Genomic DNA, 17,578 nt, shown 5'->3' with positions numbered 1-17,578 from the left:
TTGTCTCGGGGAATCAGTAGGCCTTAATGATACTCGACTCTACTCTACCAACAGTTCATAGGCCTAGCATATTTTTCATACTCCTCTCCCCTCGGCATGAGAAGGGAGGAGAGGAGAGGAGAGGAGAAGAGGAACGGAGGGGAGAAGAGAGGAGAGAGGAGAGGAGGAGAGAGAGAGGAGAGGGGAGAAGGAGACAAATTGAGAGGAGACTTCACCACCAATTCACAACATAGGCCTACAATATCGTATCATTTCTATGGTGTATAATTAAATGATTAAATAATTTGGCCTGTTGCTAAAAAAAAAGGCAATTGCCTAACTGAAAGGAGAGAGAGAGAGAGAGAGAGACAGAGAGAGAAAAGAGAGGGAGAGGGAGAGAGAGTGAGAAGTAGAGAGGAGAGAGTATAAGATGGAGTAAGTGTGCATATTTAAATTGATTTATTTATTTATTCATGTAGTATATCACTTATTTATTTATCTGAGGACATGGGGCAGACATTAAATCACTTTGAGATCAACGGTTGTAATTTAAAAATAAGCCTGAATACATTTTTGGCGGGATTGTGTGACGTCACATCCTGCTGCCTGCCACTAGTGTCACACGTGAAATCCTACTCACACACACACACATTGCGCTGCCTGCTAGCGTCGTCTCGAGTCTGTTTCCTCGCCTGGTAAGTTGCTTCACAACTGTATCGAGGGCATTAGGATAATACATTAAGCTTTTACGTGTTTGAAACGAAGGTTTGGAAATAGCCAGTTGTTCCATGTCGCTGGGCTATTTTTGGGCTATTTGAATTGTCCAGGTAATCATAGGAAATTAGCTCTAGCTAGCTGGGCTATCTATCTAGCTATCCAGATACGGGCTGTGTGGTTTTTAACTCAACAGGTCTTCTAGCGCGCTAAATAACTAACCTACCCAAGTTAGATGCGAATCTGTGTGTAGTTAATCGACTTATTTGCGCTCAATTCTCTCAAGTGTCTTGTTTTTCGCTGTCATGGTTCTTGATTTAACTGCCAAAGCGCGAGTTGTGGAGTTGTGCGTGAGAAACAAAACGGCTAATGATCTGCCTTACATTGGTCTGGTTAGAAGTTTGGTGAGGCATGTGCTAGCTAAGTCATTTGAATTGCCATATGCTACACATGGCGACGCCATCGATTTGTGTTTGGAAGATTGACCGTAGTATCATTAGGAAAGGGCGTTGGCTCATCTGGTGGGGGCATTAATTTGCTAAATGTGACAATGGTTGCATTATATTTGTAATACAGTGGTGGGGAAAAGCTGGGTTCATCTCAAAAGTGGTTATATGGGAAGTGTGCTCCTCACAAACCCCGTCAGCTAGCCATGTCCTTTATCACCAAATTACACCCTAAGATATTAACGTAGAGTCCTACTACAGAAATTGTCAACGACATAGATAAACATATTTATTTGAAGAACCACTGGGTCCATAGGAATGTGTCCTTCTTGCTTCTTTGTAAATGGACAAAAAAAATGTGGCGTTATTACAGCTTGTGAGGTTTGTGTATTGCATAGGGACAAACCCAGGTCCGATCTTCTTCTGGCTTGTTTGCAATGCTGCAGGTGGCCTTAATTTGATTAATGATGAACTATGTAGTAGTGAAGTTTTTTTTTTTTGTCGTTCCCCCCCCACCCCAGTTGCCTAAACAATAGCAAAGTTGAAAGTTGTTCCAGTGCATCATTTGTCATTGTGCTTGAGAAAATTCCGTACCCTGGGAGAAGGCATGGATTGGAATGATCTTGGGTCCATGAAAACGGACATGGATGGAGGCTGCAGTGATGACGAAGTGTGTGGTAGACAGCAGGTAAAATGTATTTTCTAGTTTTGTTTTGGGAAAAGGGAGGTCCTCAGTAGGTTTTCCAGCAGGAGATATGCTTATGCGAGGTGGTAAGCCTTGGACCCATTGCCTTAGTCTTCTCATGTCTTCTGACTCACAGGGCCAGCATGCCTCAATAGTTGGCGCGGCTGGATCAGATCAAGGAGGGCTGTGTGTTTTCAAATCCTACCCTTACCGCCATCATCGTCCATGGCTGTAGGTGGCCCTGAGCAAGGCGCTTACACCACACATTGCGCCATGGCCTGTAACCAACACCCTTGTACCTGAATAACTAAGTCGCTTTGATGTCCTGATTAAGACTGGCTAAGTAATGTAACTGATAAAGATGGAGCATACATTCATTTACCTATAGATCAGATCAGTGGTGATTGTATTTTTAAATTAAACTAATGATGTTTTGGTGGGATTTTCTGATGTACACAGCATGCGCCTAGCCGCAGCAGCGATGCACGAGACGTCATTGGGCAGCAGAGATGAGCAGCAGCGCAGCAAGTTGTGCCTGGGTACCGCACAAAGTCGCGCCTGGTTCGCAGCATTTGGCATCCGTGGGGAATAAGGATGAGTATTGTTTACAATTGCAAGGAGGTTGCCCGTGCAATGAATTAAAAGCTTTTGCGTGTTCAAAAAACGAAGGTTTGATGGGGATGAAGCTCATTGGTGCGTGTGTCGTCTTTCAAATTGCATAGCGAAAGCCAGTCTAAAGTAAGTCGGAATAGCCAATGTATGCGTATATCAGATCAGGTCCGTTTGTAATGTAACACAGTTCTTACAGGTTATCTTGGACACTGGTGTAAGTGTATTGTTTTGGCGCATAACGTGGAGTAGGAAAAAGCCCGCAGTGCATTGAGGGCTGCTGGGCCTCAATGGAGAAGCCGCCAGCGGGTCACCGTCACAACGGCCAGGAGCGGTTGCAGCTGGAGTTTTTCCCATGGCCTTCGCATGAAGCCTTGGCATGAAGTAATCGACCACGTGCCGACGGCCTGAAGATGTTGGTTTAACATTTCCTTTTGTAAGAATTACAGGTTGGGCATTAGCCAATGAAGGTGGGGACAGATGGCCTTTATTGACTGTGGTTCCTGGCTAGAAGAGATGAATCATTATTGTGACTGAGCTAAACTGGCAGAGTTGGCGTGGAACGTTAGTAAACCTCCCTCCCAAAAGCCTCATACGTTGTTCGATGCCGTTGGGCTGGGGGACTGATCCTTTAGTCCAGCGGTTCGATTCCCGAGGGGGAGGAACAGATGCAAGATGACCTCCGTCACACACACATGGGGACAATCACACTAATTTAATACTTTTCATATTAGGGGCCAAGCTGATGACACTGCCTGGTGGAGAGGGGCTGAGTCTGTAAGATCACTGAATGTTTTTTTTTTTGTTGTCTTATTATTCACCAGAAAGCCAAACGTGGTGCTGTGTTGGGCAGGGGAGCATGGAGCCTCTCGGAGGTGTGTGTGTGTGTGCGCGCGTGTGCATGCATGCACGACCTTATGCACTTTTCTCTTGGACCGGGGACTTCTGGTGTGTGTGTGTGTGTGTGTGTGTGTGTGTGTGTGTGTGTGTTGGTGTGTGTGTGTGGTGTGTGTGTGTGTGTTTGTGCACTGCCATCCCACTATGCTGAAAGAAGACTGGGCCTTTGGTGTGGATGGTTGTTTGCCCATGTTTTTCGTTGTGGCATGTGTGGATGATGACTGATACCCAACAGGTAACGGATGACAGACACAGGACTGACGTGAAGACCTGAGGATATGCGTGACGAGATGGACCCGGCTGAGTCAAGCTGCACACACGGATACAATTGATAAGGTATGAAAATTGTTCTGTAAAACTATGTCTAGAGTAGACACCAAGATGATCGTGCTCCAGAGCTCTGCAACATGCGTTATCTGCTCTATGCCGCTGACTGTAATGTATTTGGCAAATGTACTGCATTGGATATTGGAAATGGACAGTGGTCTCTACGACTCTTCTTAAAAAAAAAAACACATGCAGGGTTTTCAGCCAACACAAATGGTGGGTGGATTGAAAATCCATCATTAAAGGGACACTGTGTGAGATTTTTAGTTGTTTATTTCCAGAATTCATGCTGCCCATTCACTAATGTTACCTTTTTCATGAATACTTACCACAAGCATCAAATTCTAAGTTTTCATTATGACTGTAAAAATTGCACTTTTCATACATGAAAAGGGGGATCTTCTCCATGGTCCGCCATTTTGAATTTCCAAAAATAGCCATTTTTAGCTGCAAAAATGACTGTACTTGGCAGTGGCGGCGCCAGAAATAATTTGTTGCAGTTGCTTAGCAGTTGCTGTGTGAATTCAAGAGGTTGCTGGTCAAAAAAAAAAAAAAAAACCTTGATCAAAACACCTATATTTAGCAGAGGCACTTTTCGGGAAGGGGTGGGGTGGTTACGGTCCTGTACGAGTCAAGTTTACAGTACAGTAACAACAACACAGACTGAAGCATTCAGTGCGAAGTCATTTGACACAGACCCGTAGCCAGAACTGTTTCTTAAGGCGGGCATATGAAATCCAAGGGCGGGCACCACTTATTATTATCTTAATTTTGCTTATTTGACCATTTGCGCAGCCCAAATCCCTCACAATAATCATTACATTAAAGATGGCCTCTCAACGTCATTTGATTAATATTGCTGTGTTCCCCATTGTTATTGAATGTGTTACGCGTTGGTCCTGTTTTAAAAAACGTTCTGGTTGCTTTGTTTCAAGCCGTTTTTGCAAGCCAGCAATGTGGCTTGTGGGGAAACGAGAGGGTGTTCCGTGTTTCTCGTGGAAAAGCGTCTCTGATTGGCTTACTCTTCCTGCTCTCGTGGAAATGCGTCTCTGATTGGCTCAGTCCTCCTGTGCCTGGATAGAATGTAATGGGAAACAGAGTCGCCACTTCTCCGGGTGGTACTGCACTATAGGGGCGCCAACGGAGGCGTGCATGCTCCATTCAGGGCTGTGCTCTTTCGACAGCGACCCCTAGGCGAGCTACAGGAGTGGGCCAGCTACCAGAGTGGGCTTGCTCTATGGATGAGGCTTTGTGCTGTGTGTGTACCTGAGAGTAGCAACCAGCTGATAGCTAAGCTAAGCTAGATTTCGGGCCACCAGACGTTGCTTGTATTGAAAACAAGCAGAAAAAAATTACTCGACATGTTTTTAGAAAAATGGATCGACATAAACCTTTGTGGGCAACGCCTTCTTTCGACGTGACGAAACACAGAAAGGCTTTCGTGATTCGCTCGTTTCTCTGCATTATTGATGTAAATTGGGAAACACCGGGAAACACAGCCAGGCGAGGTGACGCACCGCTATGAGAGCCTTGCAAGTGAGTTTAACTTGGGGTGACCGTCCGATCTTCAAAAGGAGTGAGTAAAACTGTGTTTTATCGGAAGTTGGCCTTTAAACATGACAGGACAGCGTGCGCTCTCACACATGCACAGATTGCGCGCGCGCACACACACAGGCGCGCGAGCCGAAATAAATTAGACACAGAATCTCGAACTCAACAACAACAAAAACACCACGACTGACAGCGGCGATTCTAGGGCAAGTTGGGAGCGAATATTTTAAAGAATTAGGCCTATCATTTGCAACAAATCGCCACTATAGTAGTTTATCGTCTTAAGCTAGCTGTTATTCACCATCGGCTTGGGGGCCCTAAGCGGCTAGGCCTACCTCTCTAGCCTGGTGATAAGATGCACCTCTGACGACAGGTGCAATTCAAAGCAAAGCAACCAACAGAGGAGTAGTTAGCTGCCTTTTGCCAAATGCCAACACAGACAAAGCACACACCGCCACCAACAACAACTGCATGTGCACATGACATAGGCCTATTAGATGACGAGCAGCAAGCATCTCAAACTGAATAGAAAACAAAACGCCACGGCGCGGCGGCCGGGTGTATTTCAAAGCAACCAACAGAGGCATAGTACAATATTGCAATTGCCATCACACACATACACATGCATGCGCGCGCACACACACACACACACACACACAATGTGACTTACTATGAGTAGAGTGGCAGCGCTGTCTTTTGTCAATCATGTGTCGGCGTTTCTCCAGGCTAAACTTCCACATCTCGCCTCCTGTTAGCATCCAGAACTAGACAGCAATATCGCCACTAACGCAGATGAGACTCGCCACTAAAACGCCAGCATATCTAGAGCTATATGGCTCAGCTGACATGTCATCTCTGCGATCCAACTGTTCTGCGCTTTTCTGAATCTCGCCATAGCCTATCGCTTCAAGTTACTGAATGTTCCTTGAAAGTTGCATGCTTGCCTTTCCCAGTTTCGATAGCATGTTTCTGAAATCACTTCAGAGAGATTGAAAAGATTGTGTCTAATGATACAGAATGCATCCTCTGCAAGGAATATCCTCTGCAATGGAATAACTTACTCGAGCCAATCCCAGTTCCCAGATAGAGGGAAATGAACGTCTTTTCAAACCCAAAATATCTCACGAGGTATTCTTTCAACAAAACCTGATTTGGTTTTATCAGTGCCGAAGTCATTCACAGATCCATCAGTAGGGATAGCCACCGTTGTTGGCCTGCTACGTGCTACGAGCCTGCTACGTGCTACGAGCTACCGCTCCCTAGACGCTGCCGGTCCGGCTGTCATGGTCAGGATTCACGAAGATAATCCAGGCTTTTCTAAACATGTCATGTCGTGGGTTATTCAAAGCTACCGATGTTGGAATTTTAAAACAGTTAATAGGCCTATCTGTTCTGTCACTTTAGCAGAATGTGCGCATGCCCAACACTCGGGAACTGGGCACGGTGAGGGGGAGGGGAGGATAGTGTTCCAGGCTGCTGTAAGTGTAACTCGAGTTGAAACGACAGACCAGACCACTGCCCTGAAATATTGACGTTTCTCATTTCTCAAGGCTATGCATGCACATAATCTGATTCATATGACACGAATGTGAATGTCGAATGTCATTCGGCCAAAGGTTTAGTTGAACATACTCATTCAATACTATTTTACGGAAAATTGCATTATATTTTATATATTTTTGACGAAAAGTCAGGGGTTGCTCAGCAGTTGCTGATTAATTTCGAGGGGTTTCCATAGCAACCCTAAGCAACCCCGTGGCGCCGCCCCTGGTACTTGGACCATACTAGAAAATATTTGTTTACAGTAATACTTAGTAACCCTTTATGTAAAGATCAAGTTTGGCAATATGCAGCCCAATTTCAATAAGCAGCAAAGTTGCAGTACCTTTTTTGACCATTTCCTGCACAGTGTCCCTTTAAATCCAACATTAGCCAAGTTCTTGGAATACCCCCCAGGTTGATCTTTTGCAACTTGCATGGCTGTGTTTGTTGCTATGCTGCATTTTGGCCTTGAAGTGATACTGTCCCATTTTTGGAAATAAGCTCATTTTACACCTCTCATTGAGTTAAATGATTGGGTTTTACCTTTCTCCTGTACTTCCTGCCGTTGTCTCAGTACGACAGTACAAAGTTTACCCTAAAGCTGGCGGCTAGCTGGTCACATAGGACTCGATGTTAACTGCTAGCTTAGGGGTAAAATTTGTACTGCCATACCCAGAGAAACGGTTTGAAAATACAGGAGAAGGGTGAAACCCAATCATTTAACTCAAGGTAAGGTGTACAGCTTATTTCCAAATAATGAGCTTATTTCCAAAAATGGGACAGGAGTTAAAGTCTTTGTGATTAACTGCGTAGTAGTGGAGGTCTTATCAGTTGCTTAGCAGCAATTAAAGTTGTAAACATTTCACCCTCATCATTTGTTTATTGTGTTTGAAAAATCCTCTAGCTCTTGAGGAAGGCCTGGAATAACCTTGGAGGTGGCAGAGATGACTGGAGAGCTCAGAGTGTCGGGTAAAACGTAAGTCTCTGCTTCTTGGTGCACTCCACAGTCCACAGTCCAGGACGGCCGACAATAGAAAGCAAACTGGTCCTCTTCAGACTCGTGATGAACATTGCCGTAGTAGTCTATTATTCAAAGGCTACAGTTGAGGCTATGTTTACCTGTCAACCTTTGCCTGCGGCACCTCTGTCTTTGTACAATTTTAAAACGGAGTGCTTATCTGGTCCCTATTATTATTATTATTATTATTATTATTATTATTATTATTATTATTATTATTATTGTTATTATGGGATTATTATTCTTGTTAAAAAGTGTTTCACAATGCACTGATATTGATTGGCCATGTCACTGGGTCACTTGACCTGGAATCCATTTTAAAAGCACCTTTGTAAGAAGTAACAAAGTTTGCCCTGATGAATACTGGCAGCGTTATCCCTTATGTTTTTCACTAACATCAGTGCGCCTCAGATCATTGAGGCTACCACCTTCAAGAAGGAGCCTACTGCTTGGGGATACTGACAACCTCAATACTGAGGGAAAGAACATGTTTCTTTGTATTTTTTGTAGTCGTATCAATATGGTTTGACTGACGAAGAGGTGATGACGTCCGTTGTTGTGCTTTAAACGCAATGCAACAAAAACATTTCAGTGGTCCCATCTCCTCTGGCCAAGGCGTTCTGAAGTGAACCAACTTGCTTTCTATTGTACTTTTACTCGTCACTCTCTCATGGAATGTTCGCTAAACGTTCCCGCGGTTTTAACTGCCAATGAGAAGTACCGAACTCTGCATTCCAATTGGTTACTCGCTTACTCTCCTCGCTCAGAGTTAAAATACGGTCTTTAACACTTTGGATTTTCTTTTGCCTTAAGACATGTAAAAGTTTTTATCTTTTACCTGACATGTTTCGACGGTGTTACTTACGTCTTCATCAGAGGGTCACTGTGATGTTGATGAGTGACGTGCTTTAAAATCAGCTGATGATATTGTGGAGGTGTGACCTCCCTTCCAATAATGACACGTTGGTCACACCTCCTGCTGTTAGAGTTGTCCTCTTAGGATGGTGGTCCAGGTGTGTGAGAGCATATATGCCCCCTCATCCCTCAGGAGTCTATGGAGATCAGAAAGCTCAACCCAAGTATCATGAACAGGGATGAGGGGGCATATATGCTCTCACACACCTGGACCACCATCCTACCGAGCCATCGCGGGAACGAAATTTTCGCTAAGCAGCGGCGCAGTAAGGTAAGAGCTACTGCTCTGGCATGGGACCTCCTCCATGCTACCCTGATTGGCATTCATCTATCTGACGTAAATTGCGGGTGTAGTCCACATGGCTGTGAGACAGTTCACTGGCTGCTGTGTTTTTATGTCTTGAGAAGTCACGTTAGAAAAAAAACTGTCCATCTTGTTTGTCAAGCATTCAACCCCACCTTTATTAGACCAAGCAAATCTCTTTGCGATCAAGCAAGTTCCTGCTCAGTTGCGTCCGAGCCTAATGTTTTCATTTCCGCCCACATTGCATCGCTTGTACAGTACTCGCCTGCTCGTCTCGCTGTGACACGTCGCTGCTAGTTACTCGCTCAGCAATGTGTGTGAACGAGGCTTTAAGCAAGGCATTTTGTGTGATCTCTTTGCACGTCTTGCCATGCTTTGACACTAACATGTATTAAAGTGAACATTTTCTCTTCATGTGTAACGCAGAAACATCATCTCCAGCCTCTATGCATCGAAAGATAAGGGAGGAAAAGGCCATCTTGCTCTCAGCTGTGGAAAAGTGTAACAACAAGAAGAATGATTGACAGCATCCTGAAACATGGGTGTAAGTACCGGTACACAATTCGCCTTTGGCTAAGCTCGGCCCCCTTGTGTTACAGTCGCTAGGTCGGGCAGATGAGCTTTCTTTCTTTCTTTCTTTCTGTGCTGCGATGTCAACATGGTTTGTGACTGTAAATCACAGCAGTTGTTCACCCCCTAATAAATAAGTATTTATTTCCTTAATTGTCTTGCATCACAGTTGTTAAACTGTTTTGGGCTCTCTCACCTTCTCACCTGGATTATCGATAGGCGTGCTGTAGCTGGCACCATGGTCAGCTAACTCGTATCTGTGAGCCCTTGCTGAAACTGCTAGACAAAATCACCCGACGTGACTGCTGTAGTCATCCTCAAAGCTACCACCACCTCTCTAGAAAATCTGTGCAACCACATCAGTTAACGTTTGGCGTTTATATCTTCAGTAGCCTAACAAAATAACGTCCATCAGCTGCTAGACAAAACGATCCTGACGTGACTGATGGTTAACTTTGCTAGCTGTTTTCTTCATTAAATAGACAATAAAACCAAAATCCTACCTTGACACGGGTTTGTGTTTTTGCGGGGAAACTAGCACCTTTGTCACAGATGCCCCAGACACAATTTCCAATCATATTTTAATAATAATATGACCGTAATATCTTGCTAAACCCGACTTGAAAACATGCGATTTCTGCATCGAGTGTCAAACTGTCCGACTTCTGTCCGGCCTCGTCCTTTTGCCGTGCTGCGATACAACATTTTAGGGCGGGCGGGCCTTAGCCTAAGGTGGGAATTCTGTTCACTCTGTGAAGCGGTAGTATTGATACAAAATCTGTTGTTTCTATGATCATTTTTTTAGATGTGTTAAAGGGGCACTGTCGAACTGAGTGCCGGACAATCGGTACCTAGCACGGCATAGAGCCTTGTTATTATTAATCTGTGAGTCTTTGAGGCCAAGGTTCACGTTAGCCGGCTGTGGCCGGACATTGGCCGTTTCGCATGCATGAATGACTGGCAAAGTAAAATGTGACCTGACAAAATGTCCGACAAAAATGACTACAATTAATCAGTAAATATTACTAGCTCATTTTAAACATTGAATGTGACAAAACACCAGTAATATGAAATTGAACAAAGCTGAAAATAATTGTGAAAAGCCTAAATGAACGTGTCATAAACAGCACGCTATAGTGTTGCTTGCGCTCTCATCCCCACGTCATTGTCCCCAGTGAGGTTATATGCTTCCCAATCACTTGACTCACGCTGGCTGCTGTCGAGGAACTATTCTGCTTTTTGTTGCCCATTTTACCAATATACCAGTGAACACAACAAAGGGCGTTGCATTTGCAAAACCGTTTCATGCCCAGTTGCAAAGTCAACTGTTTGGGACACAATGCGATGGCATGCGCAGCATTTCAGCATCCAATTACTTTCACTTTACCTCTGCTGAAAAACGGTGGTGGATTGCCAAGTAGGCAACAGTAGAGGGTCAAATCATAAACATTTCAGAGAAAGATGTGCTCACGAGAAGTCCCAGCGAAAGAGCATGCAGGGCTTTAAAACTTTTTTTCATCTCTGGCCAAAATGGATGTAACTCACACGCCCACATAGAGCGTCGTACGCAACGTGTCGATTCCATTACCTTTGAGAGCGCAGGAAGGAACACATTGCAATACAGTTCAAATTTCAGTTGTGTCGTTTCTGTTACTGCACTACCATTACAGTCATCTCCTCGTTACCCAATTTGAGTAGGGAAATCCTCTTTGGTTTGCGGACAAAACACAATGTGTTTTCAGTCTAACTTCGGCTAGATATGCACGCTGCACGTTGGGTGGCTGTTTTTTTTTCCCAGTTCGAGCTCTCTGGTCTCTGAAAGAGAGCGCGCGTTTGCTCCCCGTGCATACAAGCAGGGCTCTAAATTAACACCAGCCAACTGGCCAAATGCTAGTGAAATTTAAGTTTTGCTAGAAAAGACCAATTTACTAGCCACTTTGACCCATTAAGGAGTGTGTGGTTGGCTATATGAGGGAAGGTCCGTTGGATATTCCATATGTCCGGTATTCTGCAATACAGCCGGCCACTTGTCTGGCCAGCGAGAATTCTAGCGTGAACACTGCTTGAGGCAACGTTGTAGTTGGGATATTCAACATGTCAACAAATGTTTTTGAAATTTAGCTGCTTGGCTCAGGACCTCGTGTCGTGGTCTGTTGTGGTTCTGACATGTTTCCTCTCATTTTATGTTTCTCAGGGTGTGCTACGTATCCATGTTTTCTGGAAACACTGTACATGGTGAGCACTCCTACATTCATTGTCAGTATAATAACAGAAAGTAAATTTCAGTGACAGATTTTTCCACATGCTGCTACTGTTTAATGATTTTTTGTTTGTTTGTTTGTTTGTTTGTTTGTTTGTTTTCTCCCTTGCAGTGGTAGAAGATGGCTGTCGTCGTGGGTGCTGAACAAAAATAAAATCCACTATGCTTTGTTTTTAGTTTGCCGCTTCATGGTTAACTTTTTTACTCTTTAAAAAAATAAAGTAACACAGACACCCCATTGGCGTGGGTCCTTTTATTACATCACACAATGCATGTATGCGGTGTACAAAGTCTGGTGGCTTTAGGTGATAGCTACCCTTGCTTGTGCTTTTTCAGCAGAGAGAAAGTGAACTGAAATTTAGTCCTCAGATCACAGCACTCCATTCCACTTGTTTTGTCACCCAGACGGTGGGTTCTTTCGTGATGATGCAGTGGTGCTTGTGCTATGCAGCGTGCATGTGCACTGATTACCAGAATGCATCAAACTGGCAAAATGTGCATGCCCGCTGCAGAGCAAAAGCATCACTCCTTCATCACCAACAAACTCGGTACGAACAAACTTTCTCCCTCTGACATCACCTCAGGCCAATTCAGACTAGGAGTGTATTCTAACATGCAGACTTCCATCCTCCACTTGTGCTTGTGGCCTCGTGTTTTGCTGACGCCCTGTCTCCGTAGAGAAAACAAGGCTTTCCTGCCGTCAGCGTAGCCACAAAAAAATTTTTTTTGGGGGGGGGGGACTGTTCTTCATTCACCATCCCAATTCCAAACGATGAAATTACATTAGAATTGTGCATTTTGCAAGACATTGAATACATTTTCTGTCGTCTTTGACTTCATCATACGTAAGGTCACAAGCGGGCAAGTGAGCAAGGAAGTCTGCATATTGGAATGCTCCCCATGGTACATGTTACATTCATACTGTGGGCTTTAACGCATAAGTGAGGAGGAAATGGAAGGTTCATGGCACATTGAATCGACAACCATAGGAGAATGCTTTGAATCTGAACAGTGGAGGAGATATGTATGACTGATAACTTGTGTGTTTACCACTGTGTTGTAATTGAATTAAGATATTACTTCAGTAATATACAGTATTGGGGACAGCTTGTAAACAATGTAGCGCTGTTTTAGTGAATTAAGGGGTGGGGGTTCTTTTAAAAAAAAAAAGAAAAAGCTGAAGAGGTGGAGACGACGATGAGGATGATGACATCGGGGGCGATGGAAGCTTGGAGAAGGCACCACTGGTGTGGTATCAAACTGGTATGCTGGGGCCCCTCTGAAGTCCTCCCAGGTCCTGCGTCAACACTCCAAGAAATAAGAAAAAGTCTTGTGATGAAGCCAAGTTCCAAATGTGTCCAGTTTCAGATATGAATAGTCTCTCTCTCTCTCTCTCTCTCTCTCTCTGAGATTCAATGTTAGTTTAGTTATGCTACTTGTCTTTGCCTTTGTAAGGCAGGCATCATGTGAACTGACGCGCGCTGGATGATAAGCGCCACCTTATGTAAAGCAACAGAATACCTGATGGGTGGTTTAGGCCTACTGCAAGCTGTTGGATCAATCATTTTCATAATGCTACACATCATTGACTTGCTATACCGTATGTTGTGCCTGTCTGTAAATAAAGTATGTGTAAACAAGCATTGTCACTTTGTTATGTAGTAGGCGACAAGTCAATGAAAGAACACGCTGGTTCGACATAACACAAGTGAAGCTAATCATTTCTGGATAGCCTACATAGCAAACTAAGATCGAACTTGCAAGATAATAAAATGAAGAGGTGAATTACATATGGGATCATTTTTTTTACCAGCACTGGTAGTCCTTTTCCGATGCCTTCAGAATGCGTACACAATGAATGTGTTCTTTTTTTCCCCAATACGTACTGATTCATTACGCATTTTGAATGCGTAACAAAAGAAACGCGTTTTCTTTTTTCCTATGCGTACTGTGTCATTACGCATTTTGAATGCGTAGTATAGCAAACGTTTTCTCTCTCTTTCCCATGCGTACTGCTTATTTACGCATTTTGAATGCGTAGTATAGCAAACGTTTTCTCTCTCTTTCCCATGCGTACTGCTTATTTACGCATTTTGAATGCACGCGTATAACAATATGCAACATGTTCAGTCCTTCAAGGGAGTTGAAATAACATTTCAGTTCTTTCTTGAAAGTGGGATGGTTTTCTTCCTCCTTCCTTGCATTTGGTAACTTACTCTCCCATGGCTATAAACAAATTCAAGATAAAATATGGTTCACATAGATCCTCTCTCAAAGAAAGCGCTTGTATACAGGCGTTGTAATTCGTCATCAGGCTTAGGAAATGGTTACCGTAATTGCATCAACATCACAAGGAAATGTTTCTTCTCTATTTATTTTACACGACATAACCCCTGGTGTATGTGATATTTTTCTACAACAACAACAACAACAACAACAATAATTAATAATAACAAGTTCGTATGTTTTGTACTATCTCTCGAAAATGTACACTTTTTTTTTTTTTAAATGTTTGTTTGCCTTGACAACGGTTGCTATGAGCATAGAGTTAACACAAGTGCAATCTGCAGCACCACCACCACTACCGTCTGACCATGGGTTTAAACGTACTAAGAGCATATACCACCCAAATGATGGGTGCAATGAAGCACACATTAATCTCATATTGTGTTTTAATCTATCCCAAAGTCACAATGCCTCTTTTACGAAGGATTACAGAAGAAACGGCCCTGTGCTAAATGCGTAACTCCTGGTACGTTCTAACCAACCAATAAGGAGGCGCTTTGGCTTTTCCGAGCATTCCCGAGTCATTGAGAGTTGATGATGCAGTGCTTTCGGTCCACCGTAAGGGGGTGCTCCGAATGCGTAATGTTCTTTTACGCATCGGCATGCTTAACAAATAGTCACATATATTACGCATTTGGGATGAGGATAGGTTGCAGTGTGTGTGTGTGTGTGTGTGTGTGTGTGTGTGTGTGTGTGTGTATGGAGGGTGTGTGCAGGGCCGGTTCTGGCTTATTTGGTGCCCTAGGCGAGATTGAGTTCTGGCGCAAACCCCCCCCCCCTTCAACCTTTGAAAGAAAAAAACCCTATTTTTTATACCTTACAGAACAAAAGAGTAATACCGGTAATAAGCTTAACTAAATAGCATCAAGAACAATAATTGTTTTGCATCAAATGGATTTCTGGTTCTTTTTGACAGGCGACCAACACATCAGATTGAGTCGCATGAAAGTAGCTTCACTGTGTGGTGTGTTGGATGTGATGGTGGTGGTGCCCCCAACCCCAGATGAGAGGGAGGTTATCAATGTGTTTGAATTGTAATATGGAATTGAAATGCCAGGAGAGTGATACAGTACATTTGCATGTAAAATGCATGTGTAGACAATAGGCCTACCAAGGAGGTCTGCATTGATAGCCTATCTACACTACCTACAGCATCACAAAGCATGTCAGCATAACAATTTTAATAAGCTACACATTTGTGCTGTCTATGATTCCGAACCAATTTCATTTCTGGACTGGAAATAGTGGTGCATTTGTGAGTAGGAGAATGAGAAGGGGGCTATCTATGTGTTTGAACTGGAGGGACAGGGTGAGAGAAAGGGAGAATAATATACAAAATATAGTAAATAGCCTCACTTGACTGCAATACATCACTCAGCATGAAAACATGCTGTGCATGGTTCTGTGTTACATGATTCATGTAGGCTATGTCATTCTGGTCTGGAAACAATGTTTTTTAAAGATTACAACAAGCAGGTAATTCATTCAAGTGGATGGAAGGACATATGGCAGCTAAAATTGTTTTAAACATTGCACCAGTCTTACTTTACATTGCTTGGATTTCATTGCTTGGCATACTTGGCTAATGTTAGCATGCTAACTAGCGATTTCTCAGATCAAAAACAAAGCTCTTTTTCCCTCTAATTCCAAACAGTAGCCTCATAACTATTAGGCTTTCCATAATCACAAACGGTTGCTGATTAAATCACATAGTTCCAAAACAACCTCTGCAACTCCTGCATCATGCAATGACTGGTTTAATGAGAACATAACAAACAATTCTCCACCCAGCAGAGCAGAAATGCTCTGTCTGCGCTTCCCTCTGTCTCTCGAGTGAGTCTCCAAATTCAAAATAGATCGCACGCTGTCACTCATCCCGCCCCCTTTCTCAGGACTGTCTGTTTATTGGTTCACAGACTTCCCAGAGACAGTTGAAAGCGATATTACCATTGGCTGAGGGGCGTTTTGCCGTGAGGAGCGCTTTCGCCACACTTTGTTGATTGCGACTTCATAAAAAAACCTCCATACCGAAAAATTACGCATCGGAGAGCGCCATTTCGGCGCTCCTTCTTCACATTGCGCTCTAGGCGACCGCCTAGCCGGCCTATGCTTATGCCTATGTGTGTGTGTGTGGAGGGGGGAGGGGGGTGTGAGTGCGTGTCATCTAATATATGTCTCTTAAAAGAAGTCATCATCCAGCTGGTTCTACCTCTAGTCATCATCCACCTGGTTCTACCTGGAGTTCTCATCCACCTGGATCTACCTGGAGTTCTCATCCACCTGGATCTACCTGGAGTTCTCATGCACCTGGCTCTAGCTGCCTTCCTTCCTGCCTGACCGCCTGGTATTTTACATCACTGTACAGAACCCTGGATTGCACTTACCTGCAGAGAAGAGAAGAGGAGAGGAGAGGAGAGGAGAGGAGAGGAGAGGAGAGGAGAGAAGAGGAGAGGAGAAAAGAGGAGAGGACAATAAAGGAGAGGAGAGGAGAGGAGAAGAGAGTAGAGGAGAGGAGAGGAGAGGAGAAGAGAGGAGGGAAGAGAGGAGAGGAGATGAGAGAAGAGGAGAGGAGAGAAGAGGAGAGGAGAATTGGAGGGAAGAGGAGAGGAGAGGAGAGAAGAGGAGAGGAGAATTGGAGGGAAGAGGTGCTTATTTTGGAAGAGACTGTTACCCTGGCAACCCTTGGGGGGGTGAAGGGGGGCGGGGTCAAACGGTCAATTAGACTTGATGGTGATGATGGTGATGATGATGATGGTGATGATGATGATGATGATGGTGATGATGATGGTGATGATGATGATGATGATGATGATGATGATGATGATGATGATGATGATGATGATGATGATGATGATGATGTGTGCATGTGGGAGTGTGTATATGTGTGTAAGTGCGTGTAAGTAAGTGTAGCCTGTGTGTAAGTGTGTGTACGTGTGTAAGTAAGTGTGTGACATTTAAGAGTTGATGGTGATGGTTTCAGTGTGGCAATGGACTCTAGAGGCCAAGTGGAGTTCAGAGAGAGAGAGTGTGTGTGTGAGAGGGAGAGAGAGTGTGTGTGAGAGGGAGAGAGAGTGTGTGTGTATGTGAGAGGGAGAGAAAGTGTGTGTGAGAGGGAGAGAGAGTGTATGTGAGAGGGAGAGAGAGAGTGTGTGTGAGAGGGAGAGAGAGTGTGTGTTCAGTGTAAACTCCGCCTCTTCCCCACTGTAACATGCTGTAACTAGGTAACCGTGGTAAACACAGCACCACTCAGCTGGAGGGGAGGGGCCTGGGTGGGGAGGGGCGGGGCCTGGGTGTCCTCTGGTGCTGTGGTAGTCAAATGTGTGTTTAGTCTAGAGACCAGGGCTTGACATTAACTTTTTTACCCACCAGCCACTGTGGCTGGTGGTTTTCGCGAATCACTAGCCTTTCAGGTATTCCACTAGCCACATATTTTATATTGCTCTTTATTCTTCTTTATCATGATGGTGTATGTCTA

At 44.1% G+C, this 17,578-nt stretch overlaps 2 long non-coding RNA genes across 3 annotated transcripts; one reads left to right on the top strand and one right to left on the bottom strand.

Annotated features, from left to right (window-relative positions):
• The first annotated feature begins 3,445 nt into the window (after positions 1-3,445).
• On the top strand, positions 3,446-12,055 carry LOC134464167 (uncharacterized). The gene is made up of 5 exons (XR_010037852.1): positions 3,446-3,666; positions 7,655-7,726; positions 9,414-9,531; positions 11,752-11,792; positions 11,930-12,055. It is a non-coding gene; the product is annotated as an uncharacterized LOC134464167 (long non-coding RNA).
• Positions 12,056-12,549: 494 nt separating this feature from the next.
• On the bottom strand, positions 12,550-14,197 carry LOC134464168 (uncharacterized). Of its 2 annotated transcripts, none has more exons than XR_010037854.1 (2): positions 13,628-14,197; positions 12,550-13,432 (listed from the first exon to the last, which is right to left on the bottom strand). It is a non-coding gene; the product is annotated as an uncharacterized LOC134464168 (long non-coding RNA). The 2 variants fall into 2 exon arrangements; XR_010037853.1 differs by having other exon boundaries at positions 12,550-13,125.
• Between the last annotated feature and the right edge of the window lie 3,381 nt (positions 14,198-17,578).

Source organism: Engraulis encrasicolus, chromosome 15 (assembly GCF_034702125.1).
Source record: "Engraulis encrasicolus isolate BLACKSEA-1 chromosome 15, IST_EnEncr_1.0, whole genome shotgun sequence".
Classification (NCBI taxonomy): Eukaryota; Metazoa; Chordata; class Actinopteri; order Clupeiformes; family Engraulidae; genus Engraulis; species Engraulis encrasicolus.
The sequence above is the reverse complement of the archived record's forward strand: the minus strand, read 5'-3'. Positions and strand labels throughout refer to the sequence as shown.